The sequence below is a fragment of the Lepisma saccharinum genome, assembly GCF_977018435.1.
Source record: "Lepisma saccharinum chromosome 12 unlocalized genomic scaffold, izLepSacc3.1 SUPER_12_unloc_1, whole genome shotgun sequence".
Classification (NCBI taxonomy): domain Eukaryota; kingdom Metazoa; phylum Arthropoda; class Insecta; order Zygentoma; family Lepismatidae; genus Lepisma; species Lepisma saccharinum.
In genome coordinates this window covers 9,263,009-9,277,057 of record NW_028142891.1, presented here as the reverse complement: position 1 = coordinate 9,277,057, position 14,049 = coordinate 9,263,009, and positions in this window count along the sequence as shown.

Genomic DNA, 14,049 nt, shown 5'->3' with positions numbered 1-14,049 from the left:
ACTTGCAATACAGAAACGTCGAAAATTAATAACTTTTTAAACTGACCATTCTGTATTTCCCGACTATTCGGGATCCCGAAAAGTCGGGAAGTCATTTCCCGAAGTCGGGATCGGGACGGGAATTTTTTTACCCGATTCCGGTCCCGACTTTTCGGGATCCCGCACACCCCTAGTTTCAACATGAGATAGGGAACAAACAATTGTTCTCAGGTATCTATGCATCGTTTTCAGACAGACCCGATATTGAAAGATCAGTGGATTTAGGCAGTAAGGCGAAAATATTGGACACAAACACGAGAAAGTAGGCTCTGCAGTCGGCACTTCATCAAATCAAATTAAAATATTTTACGTTTTTCGAAAATTATAATTGACTAACGCACATGTGTTGATTATATTCAAAAGTTGGAACTATTTATAATATTATAACGCATTTTCCTTTTGGTTGCTGATAAGCGCTCTCTCCATGGGCGTCGGTAGATCAGTCGACCCTTCCCCCCTTTGGAAATTCGCATCCTTCATTTCAAGTTGCAAAATAGCAGGAAGTTTCTTATTCATAGTGTTAATAACAGAAATAAGGTTAACTTGGCTAGTATTTGAACAGAGTAATCAGTGTAAAATATGCAATAGTTCGAAAAAATGAGTGAAAAATACAGGAACCAGGATATTTTTTCATATTCTATCATTAATTCAAAGAATAAATGGTTCCACAGTTTTCAGAATTTGAAAAATTATAATTTTAGATGAGGTCACACAATATAAACTTTGTGAGTATTTTTTCTAACTTCAAAAGAATACAAGTGTGTATTTCAGTATAGTAACTATGAAATGTAAAAGTATTAATGGAAAATACGCGTAGTTGTGCTGGATATTCACTCGGCTTGTGGATCAAATAGCATAATAACAATAAACAACAACAATAATAATTAAATTCTAATAAAATATATTTCATTAGGTATTATTAGTGTATAACAACAATTTTAATCGTAGTAATTATTATTAATTATTTTACTATTATGATCGAAGTATTTCAATGTTTATAATTAATGTAAGCTTCATTTCAACCTGGAGAAGTTTTTTCAAGAACGAAACTGATGGTAGAAGATCAACATTTCCTTGGAGAATATTAGTATTGTCCCTTATATCTGCATCCAAAGGATCCGGAAAATTGCCATTCTTTTCTAGGTACCTCTTTGATTCTCTACATCACTGAAAATTTTCAAGTGATGCTTTATGTTTCCGAACTCTTATAAGAAAATAAGGCCAGTGACGATGTGTATTGCACTTGTTTACATTGGAGAATTCGCCAAACCGGAAGTTCTTTCCCCGCCATCAATAATCGAATTGTCTGATCGATCATTTTTTGTTTATTGTTATTCATTTAATAAAGCATCGAATAAGAATACATCAGTAGAAGAGAAATTTACAGGTGGAATGAACATATGTTAGTTTGGTTGTCGTAGCTTATGAAACGGAAAAGTAAATATGATAAGTTCGACTTCGGTGATTGTTTTCAAAATATTTACGCAAGATCGTTTTCGCTTTTTGGTATGCAATTAAGAAATAACCGTAAATGTTACGCAGGTAGTATGAGATAAAGCCAGTGGCGGCGATTAAGGTGCGTGAGGGGCAGTCGTCCTCACTTTATGTTACTTTTGCTCCCGCTCTATGCTAAACATTGATTGATTTGCTATATTTTACTTCCCTTTTGTGTCACTTTTGGCTAATTGCGAAGATGGGGATGAGTGATGATATGATGAAATTGATGAGTGGACACTCATAAACATCCATGCCCAGACCGGGATTCGAAACAAGGAGACCCCTGGCGTGGTAGCGTGATGTGCTAACCACTCCGCCAAGGGGCCCTGCTAAAACATTATGTATAAAATGAAAGTAAAGTATGCTTGTTTCCCCCCCTCCCACCCTTCCTTCGGTTTTAGTACGTTGCTTCCACAGTTTTGGAACCAGCGGCGGGATTAGGGGTGTTGAGGGGGTGCGGAATGAAATTTAGGGGGTGCGACGTTGAAAATAAAGAAAACTTGAAATATGCATGCATGGTTTGGCCTGTAAAAAAAATACCAATGAACTTTTAGTTGACATGTACGATAATATACAAATGAAAATGAAGAATACTAGAGACTTGCTTCATTTTTGCTTGATTATGAAAATAGGAGAAATTCTGGAGGAGTAAGGAATTATTAAGTTTGGTTGTTTATTTCTTGCTACTCGAATAAAATAATGTAAACTTTCGTTTTTAACTTACTAATGAGTTTCTTACTATGTACGTGTGGTGGGTGCGTGAATAATCACGGCATTTCTCCTCCCTTCATATGTAGTTAGATTGATCTAAAACTATATTTTTTTGCATTTCTCGCTAACATTTTATCATTCGTGTTTGGTAAACCTAAACCCCCTTTCACAAAGCCCTAAAAACGTGAAGCATCAGTATTGTTATACAAACTTTAGATTGAGTTAAGGAAAAAGGCATGAAAATGTACATTACACTCAATGACATGTTCTTTTTTGTTGTTTATTTTTGCTGGTGTTTTGGACATTTTGAAATGAATGGTATAAAAATAACTATGATAATTTTTACATACAAAATATCTCGCTAACACCCCACTATTGACGAGCTTAGCCGTGTTATATTCAGTTTTAATTTTCTGTAGTTAACTACCTGTACATATACATGGGTTGTACTAAAAACGAGATACATTTCAGCTCTCGAATCCATACATAGTTATGCGCGCACGAACGTTTGCAGCTGCAACCCATCTCCAGTCTCGCTTGGAGGAAGGAGAGCCTACATGCGCTTGCAGTACGCGATGCGATGTTCTTCTGCCAGTTGAAGTAGATGCGGGCGGAATGAGGCCATCTTGCACAGACAATAAGCTCCGCCCACTGGCTTCAAATCGAAAGCAAGGAGTGATACAAGACTGCAGGCACCTGTTTTTTTCCCACAAGGAGGGGAGGTGCTGGGCAAACTGCAACGCCCTTATACATAAATTACTGCGAAATGAAATTATGTGTGTGAAATATATAATTTTAGATAGACAATCATTGTTCAGGGAGGGCCGTAGCAGCCCCCTTCCCCACCCGTTGGACGTTCATGATGACATCTGTATTACGTCTTACGCTCCAAGAAAGTGCTCATAGAATGTGAATATTCAGACACACGTTGCAGTCTTATTGAACTATGCAGTAAAATACAAAATAAAATTCTCCTTGCCTGTAAAAACACACTTTTTGAACTTTTCCAATACATTCTATCATTTTAAGGGTCAGTGTTTTCCGTTGAATATAGGTGTTGAAAAAAAGGTGTGTTGAAGGGGGGGAGCGGAAGAAAATTAAGGGGTGCGTAATCACCCCTTCCCCCCCCCCTCGGTGTGTCTCTCGTATTTGGAAACTAATCGCTAACGGAAAACTGACACCAGGACTTTTGGGTTCTTCTTCCCCTCTCCACCTCAAATGAAAAGAAAAATGACAACAGGGCTCGTCCACAATTTGTCTCTCTCGACCATAATTGTCTATTGGCAGACGACACTGTTGAAAAACTCACGCCACGCGACTGTAGTAACATAAAGATGATTGGTTGGTTGATTTGCTTTATTTTACTTCGCTTTTTGTGCCACTTTTGGCTAATTTGCGAAGTTGGGGATGAGTGATGATATGATGAATGGACACTCACAAACATCTATGCCCAGGCCAGAATTCGAACCCGAAACCCCTGGCGTCGTAGCTGGATGTGCTAACCACTCCGCCACGGGGGCCGGCGCATGTTTGGTCAAACCTTGGGGTTAGCTAAGAGGATACTTCCATGATTTAACATAGTGACAATGAGACAACTGGGGGAATGCTTTGCGAAAATTTTGCAATGCTAATGCCAATGTATAATCATTAATTCTTTCACGGATATCACACACACATACATTTATCATCTGTGAAAACAACCCAACTATCCTGGTATCAAATAAAAATTCAAACCATTTCAAGTGATGTCTGTATTTGTACGTTGCGTAGTAACGAAAAAATGGAAATGAGAGATTTCCTGAACATATCACCATCGATGTAAACATACACGTACAATTAAAGCATATTGAATTTGTCTTTCTGATAGGCTATTGCTAAAACACGCATTAAAAAATCAAAGTAGTGCACGTGCACATTTCTCATGATTCCACTGTATTCCATTTTCTCTCACCTGCAACTTGCGCCTTTCTTTGTTGCATAGGCGTGTGCAGAACCACCGATGTATGGGGAAGCCTTCATGAATGTTCAATCGGAGAAAGAAAAAAAAAAGTCATTTCATATGACTGTTATATTCTATTGATGGGTACGAAACAGGGCCGTGTGTGTCCGGACTAATCGAAAATCTATATCAATTAATTCCAATTTCCGTGGCATATGCCCCTCCTTCATTTCCCCTCTCTGTGATTAAGATACTAATTTACATGTAAAAATGGTTTCGTACAACAGATTCAAAACAACTACACCTACTTTATTCTTCTTCATCAGTGACGGTCATTAGGGGGCCTCATTGCTTTACTTATTTATTTCGCGGCTTCCATTTGAGCCACCGCCTTACGCAGCATTTTTTTCGGTGGGGGCTGAACTTTTGAAATTGGATGGTGCATGGGTGCGATAAGCGGCGCAGGAATATTTTTCACTCGGGGGGGTACAAATTTTGTCCTCCATACGGGCGTTGCACGGGTGTTTAATGAATTCTAACTCTAGCGAAATATGTAACTAATTTTATTTACAGGTATTTAAAAATAAACTACAGTATACAAATTATAAAGTAATATAATTTACAAATTCACTATAATATAAATTTAACAACATTTTTAGTTCCACCTCCAAGACCAAGAATAAATAAATTGAACTGCATTGGGAATATCACTATTCAGCTTATCGACCCCGAAAACTATGGATTCCACAATAATATCGGTCGTTTTACCTGTCACTCCCTTCCCACCCTACTCCCAGGTGTGCCAGGGGTATTTTGGAGTTGAACGGGATTGGGAGTGTCACTATCCATCTTAGCGACCCCGAAAACTATTGATTCCACACTAATATCGGTCGTTTTACATGTCACCCCCTTCCCACACTACCCCTAGGGGTGACAGGTTTTCTTGGAATTGAACGGCATTGGGAGTGTCACTATTCCTCTTAGCGACCCCGAAAACTATTGTTTCCTCACTAATATCGGTCGTTTTCGAATATTTTTACAATTAACTACCTTCCCACCCGTCCCCTAGGGCTGCCAGGGGTGTCTTGGAGTTGAACGGCATTGTGAGTTTCACGATTCATCTTAGCGACCCCGAAAACTATGGATTCCACACTAATGTCGGTCGTTTTACATGTCACCCCATTCCACCCCCACCACAGATTTACAAGGGGTGTCTTGGAGTTGAACGGCATTGGGAATGTCACTATTTATCTTAGCTACCCCGAAATCTATTGATTCCACGCTAATATCGGTCGTTTACGATTATTTTTACACTTAACTACCTTCCCACCCCCTCCCCTGTGTCTTACCCTACAGTATTTCTTTCCACATTGTAAGTCATATGTGTACCAAGTTTGGTCATCGTGAATGTCATGAATTAACTTAGCGACCCCAAAAACTATGGATTCGACACTAATCTTGGTCATCTTTTACATTTTAGTTTCACCCGCTCTCACCCCCATCCCTATAGGTGACGAACTTGGAGTTGAACGGCATTGGGAGTGTCACATCTTAGAGACCCCGAAAACTGTGGATTCCACACTAATGTCGATCGTTTTCGATTATTTTTGCATGAAACCCCCCCAAGGGTGCCAGGGGTGTCTTACCCCCACAGTATTTCTTTCCGGGTTGGTTGCAAGTGACACGTGTTCCGAATGTGGTTGAAATCGCTTGAGGCGTTCGACAGTTATGCCGGAACAAACACACACACACACACATTTATAGGGTGACAATTAATGAACTATATGAAATAAATCGGAAATTAGTGACAAACCACGTAGTACACAAACTGTATTGCACATGTAAACGGCACTACAGACATTCGGATTTAGGTTATGACATGTTCGATATGTCTGCCATCTCTGGCGATGATGTGGGGCAGACGAACAGCAAAATTCTGCATGACCCGCTGAAGTGTCGAAACATCGATGCTGTCGATGACCTCCTGAATGGCAGTTTTCAGCTCGGCAATGGTTTTGGGGTTATTTCTGTACACCTTGTCCTTAACATAGCCCCCTTCCAGTGGCCTCTGGGTACCCCAGAGCCAGAATGCGGTCCCCGAAATACTCATGCAGGACATTTTCACTTAAAAATGGCCGACATCAACACGTTGCGTGCGCATACGCATACGAATTCCCATCATGCGCTGTGGCCAGCTACGCAGTTTGGACGTCATCACGCGAACCGTTCAGAAATTATGACGGTTTTATTTCATATAGTTCATTAATTGTCACCCTGTATATAGTATATACACATACATACAGGGTGTCATTTTAATGGCGCCCACGGACCACAGATTCGTATAGAGAACATCAAGACAAACAACTTTTCTCAGTAACATTTTTCTCGTTGGTGCGTAGTTTCGGCGCTACAGTCGCTCAAGAAAGACCGTTTTGCCGCCTAGATGCTGGCAACCCAATACAACATTTGATCGTATCTGTGACGTCATTTCCTGCGGTGAAACAGCGCACGTCAGGGTTGCAAGAAAATCACAAATTTTGTTAAAAATGACAAACTACTAACCACATTATTTGCTGTAAAACGAAGCAAGAAAGGCGTCCAGTAGACCGAAGATCATAGTCTACCAGCCAGAAGATCAGAAGTCATCTCAGGGGAAGGGGGAAGTGAACCAACGATATGAGAAAACGTAAAAACGTATTCGAAATGAAGTGTCAATATCGGATTTTGTCTGAGCCTACATGTCAAATATCGACAATAATTAATTTTATTGGACTTACAGCTTACATGTGGCTGTTTACACCCAGCTACATGTCAAATATTTGCAAATCTCGTTGCAAGGTTGATATCTACAGGTTTGTGTCCACCAGCTGCCTTGTGGTATTTTATGCTGATAACGAAAGTATCCGAGGTTCACGTTGTTACATTATGGCTAAAACACATACAACCACAGTAACAATCTAATGATGAATCAGTAGCGTATATACTGCCCTGTTCACAGTTGCAAACTATTACATGTGTATCCGGTTCCTAGATAAACACGGTCGTCGGAGAGTTTGTTTTACTACTACTTATATCCCCGTATTTTCAACCATTTTTGACACTTGCCTCATAATGCCTTGGTAATTTGACAGCAGACGCAAGGTGCTACTGTTAAAAGAACCTATTTTTAGTTCGCCCAATAAAAAGTGTATATTATATTTTATAAACATTATCTTCCTTACCACAGAAATTCAAACCATTCTACTACATTGTGGTTACTACTACACATTCTATAATGTATATTCAGGGCATTATGAGGCAAGTGTCAAAAATGGTTGAAAATACGGGGATATAAGTAGTAGTAAAACAAACTCTCCGACGACCGCGTTTATCTAGGAACCGGATACACATGTAATAGTTTGCAACTGTGAACAGGGCAGTATATACGTTACTGATTCATCATTAGATTGTTACTGTGGTTGTATGTGTTTTAGCCATTGTGGTTACTACTAGTTAGTTCATTGACCTAAGTTCTTGGAAACTTCTTTAAGGAGATGAAAATTGTTTAAAATGTGTGTGGAACGATGGAATCAGATTTGCTCTCAGAAAATCAGGCTGCAGACGAATGCTATTTTGCCTAAGGGGGGGGGTACACTTTTCTAAAGAAATGGTCACGTCGATTCGAAGATAAGATACAAATCTTCATCAGAAGAGTATATGATTGTTCCCATTTCCTTTGGAATATTTAAAATGAAATTTTCCAAAATGAAATAATTACACGAACGAGACGAGACACGACAGACCAACTCGGGGGCAGTGGTAGCGTCGTCGCCTTGTAATCAAGGGGTCCCGGGTTCGACACCCGGCGGAGCCACAAGTGCTTCGGATCTCACTTTAAACTGTAGGTCCAGTCCCGATTAGCATTAATGTGGATAAAGTGGACTTTAAACACCAACTCAACTCAACAACAACCCAACTCGGGGGTACAATGTACTCCTGTACCTCACCCATATTTTTCATAACTTTGTAAGAGGATGTTCGGAAACCTATACTTAAATATTAAGATATTTCTTTTTGAAAATAGAGTCCCGATTATCCTATCTGAGCATGAAGTGAATCTAGAACAAGTTTTAACAACTTCAGAGTGGATTGATTGATTGATTGATTTAAAATCGTTTCGGTGCGTCGGCACTTAAGGCCATTTTGCACCCTTCTATGTATACGGGGAAATAGCCCCTTATCTAAAATTCTGACTCAAAATTTAAAAAGGGGTGTAAATAGCCCCTTAGGAAAAAATAAAAGTGCAGGTTGTAAAAAGACCTGCACGATACAAACACAACACATTAAAAAGTCAGAACAAACAAACTAAAAACCTCCTTACAGACGGTGGAAGAGTCCAGCTCTTCGTAAAAAACTAAAAACATTTGATAAAATATTGCTGTCATCACCCAAGAGGGATGACAAACAGCCAGAAAGGTTAAAAGTCTGCCGGAGGTAAGCAAGATCGACACATTCAACGAGAATGTGTCGAATGCCTAAAATAACATTACAGACACGACATAACGGAGGGTCCAGCCCTTGTAGCAAGTGACTATGCGTAAGACGGCTGTGTCCTAGACGCATGCGGGTTAGAATGACTTCTTCTCGCCGAGAGGTACGGGACGAGGAACGCCAAGCACCTGTGGTGGGCTTAATAGCGTGAAGCTTGTTCCCCGTTTCCGTATCCCACTCGGCCTGCCAAGTGTCAAGAAGGCGACAACGGAACATGTTCTGCAGGTCGCTAGCTGGCAAAAGGTGGACGAGAACATCGCCGTCTGCATCAACAGACTTGGCGGCAGCGTCAGCTGCTTCGTTCCCCTGAATGCCCACGTGGCTAGGGACCCAACAGAAGTGTACATCCGCACTGGCAGATAAGGACACAAGACGTCTGAATATTCGTTGCGCTACCGGATGCCGGGAATACGGCGAATCCAGGGTCTGCAACACGCTGGTCGAATCACTGCACACAAGGACTTTCTTCAGACCATTCACGTCTGCAAAGTCCAGTGCCTTTAGAATGGCGTATAACTCTGCCGTAAAGATGGAACACGCAGGATGAAGTGAGTAACTGGAACTTTGAGAGTCTAGGACGAAGGCGCAACCAACTGATTCGACTGTCTTGGACCCATCCGTGTAAAACACATTAAAATTGGGGTGCTTCGCACGAAGTTCTAAAAACCGTTGCTGGTATACAACCATTGGTGTTTCTGACTTTGGAAGAGCAGTTAGAGAAAAATCGATGGAAGGTGCAGGAAACTCCCAGGTAGGGAGAGGCGGAATGAGTGGAGAGACGCCAGGAAGATCACTGTCAACACCAAGTGTTGACAGGATCTCGTCTGCACGAACACCAAATGGTCTAGTGACACTAGGGTGGAGCCGATACCTTTCCAGCCTATCCTCGTTTGAGATGGTGTCAAATGAAGGATGTGAAGGCATCGAGCGAAGATGGAGGAAGTAGTTCACTACCAGCCGCTGTCTTCGCAGAGACAGCGACGGCTCAGATGCCTCTACGTACAAACTGGCGACTGGACTGGTACGAAAGGCACCAGAGCACACACGTATACCAGCATGGTGGACGGTGTCTAGGATGCGAAGTCTAGATGGGCGGGCAGAAGAATACACAACACATCCATAATCAAGCTTCGACCTGATGAGTGCACGGTACAGGCGAAGCAGTACCGTCCTGTCAGCACCCCAGGAAGTGTGAGATAAAACACGTAGAAGGTTGAGAACTCGAAGACAAGAGAACTTTAATTGGCGAAGGTGAGGTAGCCATGTCAATTTCTTATCGAAAATGAGGCCCAGGAAGCGGACCTCATTCACGAAGCACAGGGGAGATTTCCCCATGTACAGGTCAGGATCGAAATGACATGTACGTTGACGACAAAAGTGAACACACACGGATTTCTCGGATGAGAAGGTGAAACCTGTTTGGGAGGACCACTCAACCAAACGGTTTATCGTCAGTTGGAGTTGACGAGAAGCTGGCGCGAGATTCCGTGAGCGACAAAAGATCGTGAGGTCGTCTGCATACAGAAGACCATGTACAGGGGCAACAATGCTTGCCATAACACTGTTCACTGCTATGGCAAACAGAGTCACATTTAATACGCTGCCCTACGGGACACCGTTCTCTTGTTCGTGAAGATCCGAAAAGGAGTTCCCAACACGTACGCGGAAAAAACGATCTGATAAAAAGTTTTGAATGAAGTACGCCATAAAGCCACGTACGCCCCAAGAATGGAGCTGCTTGATGATGCTAAAGCGCCACGTTGTGTCATATGCTTTTTGGAGGTCAAAGAAAACTGCAACTAAATGTTCCTTGTTGAGGAATGCATCCTGAATGTGTGTTTCCAGCTGAACCAGATGGTCCAGTGTGGAACGGTTGGAGTGAAAACCACATTGAAAATTACTAATCAATGAGTTTTCCTCCAAAAACCAGGTGAGACGCTTGTTGATCATGCGTTCCATCAACTTGCACACACAGCTAGTTAAGGCAATAGGCCTGTAACTCGAGGCTGCGGTGTGTTGTTTACCTGGTTTCAGGATGGGAACAATAATAGCTTCTTTCCAGGAAGTGGGGAAAGAGTCCTCCAACCAAAGCCTGTTGAATACCGTCAAAAGGAAATTTCTTGCGCCAATGGGCAGATGACGAAGCATCTCATAGTGGATCATGTCCACTCCAGGAGCTGTATTCTTAGAATTTCGAAGCGCCTGATCGAACTCCCGTTCAGTGAATGGAGAGTTGTATGGCTCGGTGTTATGACTTCAAAAATCTAGACGGCGTCGTTCCTGACGGTCCTTCTCGCGGCGGAAACGTGGTTCATAATTTTCAGAGCTAGATGCATCAGAAAACTGCGTGGCCAAGATATTAGCTATGTCTCCGGAATCAGTGTACAACGTCCCATCGTGCTCTAGAGCACTCAGAGGAGTGCTCCCCTGGATGCGACGTACTTTGGTCCAAACGGCTTTCGACGAAGCCTGCTTCGTCAGAGAAGACACGTATTGGACCCAGCACGCCTTCTTACTGGCTCGAATGAGCCGACGGGCACGGGCACGTTTAATGCGGAACTGCTCGAGGTTTGCAGCAGTGTGGTTTCTATTGAATCGATCTAGGGCATGATTGCGGTCCTTCATGGCTGCACCAATCTCCGCAGTTCAGCATGGAACTGGGCGTCGCCTCGCAGGTCCACTGGGATGTGGAATGGAGGTGCGTGCTGCATCATGCACTCTTGACACAAATATATCTAAGGCGTCGATTGGTGGCAAAGTCGACGCTAGATCGACTTCAAGGTCCACTGCACGCTCGAAGGCAACCCAGTCGGCCCGACTGAGATGCCAGTGAGGGTGTTGTTCACGTGAGTGCTGAAGGTGTTCGAAAGTTAGAAGGAGTGGGAAGTGACCACTCCCACAGAGATCAGGGTGAACGCTCCAAGATGTGGTAGGAGCAAGGCTGGGACTGCAGAAGGACAAGTCCAACGCAGAGTATCTGCCTTAGGAAGGACTGAAATATGTGGGAGTCCCATCATTCAGCAACGTTAAACCTGATACCTCACGGAATTGATCTACAATTTGACCCCGGGGCTCTGTACGAACGGAGCCCCACAAACGATGGTAGGAATTAAAATCGCCCAAAAGAACTACAGGAGACGGAAGTTGTTCGAATATACAAAGGAGGTCCTCAAGAGAGAATCGCTCCTCCCTTGTGATGTAGATACAGCACACAGATACTGGCTGTGGTAGATGGATCCGCACGGCGACAGCTTGGAGGGGGGTGGTGAGAAAGATTGCTGTTGAGTGGATGGTATCTCGAACACCGATTGCAACACCACCGTGTGCACGACGACCCTCAGGAAGCTTGTCGGTGCGGTAAAGCGTGTATCCGTTCAGAATCAGTGATTCATTTGGACGAAAATGTGTCTCTTGGAGACATATGATGGCAGGGTCAAATTCAGATATTAAGATTTGCAGTTCCTCGAGATGAGTACGGAAACCGTTAAGGTCCCATTGGAGACAATAAGCCATAGCTGGAGGTAGTATAGTTACCTTTTGAGGCGTACTCTATTTCTAGGCCCTGTCACCTTGATAAATTCCTCATCAGCGGCTTCGTCCTGTATCATGTCCTCGAGTAAGGACACAGAGGGCGAAGGGGATGAAGAAGGGGCAGTGGGGGCGGGTGCTTTGAGCGCCCGCCGGGCAGCTTTCAGCTGCGCCTTAAGTTTCAAGGTGGTGGCTGTCACCCTGACTGTAGAGTTACTGGACTTCAGAAAGTATTCTTTGGAATGCACCTGCTTGAACTTTTTCTCTGTGGAGCGAGGTGTGGTTGCTGGTTTCCTCGGAGCAGGACGAGCTACTACGGGAAGAGTTGTTGTTTGGGTTGACACGTCGCTGGTTTGTACACCTACACTGCGACGGGTAAGAGCAGCTGCAGCAACTGTAGCGAATGGGACAGGTAAAGTGGTGCGTATGCTTTCACGGAGACGTTGTTTTGCTTCACCAGCAGAGATTTTCTCTGTGACGATCTGTGACGATCTTCTCTTGTTGGAAAGAGGGGCAGTCGCGATGCCAGACTGGGTGCTCGCCTTGGCAGTTAATGAATTTTGACCTGAAGAACAAGGTTCGGTCCCATGATCAGGCAGACTACACTTACCACAAAGGGCGGTAGTGGCCTTGCAGGAAGGCTGAGTGTGCCCAAAGTGCTGGCATTTGAAACACCGCATCGGGTTAGGGATGTACGGCCGGACTTTGAGTCTCAAATATCCAGCCTGTACAATATCTGGGAGAGTGGTCGTTTGGAAGGTCAAAATAATGGAAGCAGTTGGAACAAGTTCTCCGGACTTTCGTGTCTTGATTCGCTGCACTGCGGTGACATGTTGGTCTGAAAGTGCTTGAAGAATCTCTTCCTCCTCAGCATTTAGCAGATCCCAGTGCCGAATCACACCTTTACTACTGTTAAGTTGACGATGTGGTTCAACATTAACAGGGAACTCGCCCAAAGATCTTAGCTTTAGAAGATTGTTGGTCTGGCGATCTGTGCTGGTCTGGATAAGTAGACTCCCGTTTCGCAGCTTTTTTATTTCTGGTACATCTGAACCAGCGGCGTAGTCTAGCTGTTTCTTGATAAGAAATGGTGACAAGTCCTTCAATGTAGCAGCTCCATGTTTCTTCGATGTTGTTCCAGGTTCATCGTCGGTCTTGTCAACAATACTGATAACAAGGTAACGTGGCACGTTACTTGTCTTTTCCACTAATTGAAGCGGGCTCGAAGGCCGCGCTCGTTTTGGGGGTTTCCCCCCGTTTGAGTTGTTTTTTGTACCCATATACAAAATTGTTTTATTGTGGAGGGTCCATAAATTGTCGCTTCGACATGCCCTCTATGCCGAGGAAGGCCTACCCCCAAAAATGGAGGCTACTCGAGGAACAAACCGAAATCCCCGAGGCCACGTTCGCGACTTCACCTACCCCTGCAGCCAACACTGTCCCATCGGCACGTGCAACTCACACCTTGGGATAGGGGTTTTTTATCGAGGTTGTCTCCTCTAACAGGACCCTTAGTTATAGGGAGGTCAAAGATATGGAGATGAATGACGTGATGGAATGGTCAAAGCGTGAGATATGGATGTGAAGAATGAGTGAAATGATGAGATGAAAATGACCTCCCTACCTTACGTAATAGGGAGGTCAAAGATATGGAGATGAATGACGTGATGGAATGGTGAAAAACGTGAAGTATGGATGTGAAGAATGGGTGAAATGATGTGATGAAAATGGCCTCCCTACTAAACCCCTCGCCCCGTCAAGGCAGTCCTACATGGAGGGGGAACTTCAGAGTGGAAACCGAAACA